General features: G+C 35.8%; 1 non-coding gene across 1 annotated transcript; it reads left to right on the top strand.

Moving 5' to 3' along the window:
* Trnap-ugg (transfer RNA proline (anticodon UGG)) lies at positions 1–72 on the top strand. The gene has a single exon. It is a non-coding gene; the product is annotated as a tRNA-Pro (tRNA).
* The last annotated feature ends 258 nt before the right edge of the window (positions 73–330 follow it).

Below are 330 nucleotides of genomic sequence, written 5' to 3'. Positions count from 1 at the left end.
GGCTCGTTGGTCTAGGGGTATGATTCTCGCTTTGGGTGCGAGAGGTCCCGGGTTCAAATCCCGGACGAGCCCAATTTTTTTAGTCATTTCTACATAAGACGGTGTGCAAAATGTTTACAAACTTCTATTGAAATATTCATCTCTTTTCTGAATACAAAGAAACATTGAAGTCGAGTGCGGGAAAACCCGATGTAAGCGTGTTCATAAGGTATGGTAACGGTAATGGTTAATAATTAATTTAGTCCAATATTGATTAAGGAAATAAATCTTATTGTATAGATTGACATAAATGTACAGTTATTTCCCTTATAAACGCTTTGTTTATATTAT

Source organism: Biomphalaria glabrata, chromosome 13 (genome assembly GCF_947242115.1).
Source record: "Biomphalaria glabrata chromosome 13, xgBioGlab47.1, whole genome shotgun sequence".
Classification (NCBI taxonomy): Eukaryota; Metazoa; Mollusca; class Gastropoda; family Planorbidae; genus Biomphalaria; species Biomphalaria glabrata.
Note: the sequence above shows the minus strand (reverse complement) of the source record. Positions and strands in the feature narration are given on the sequence as shown.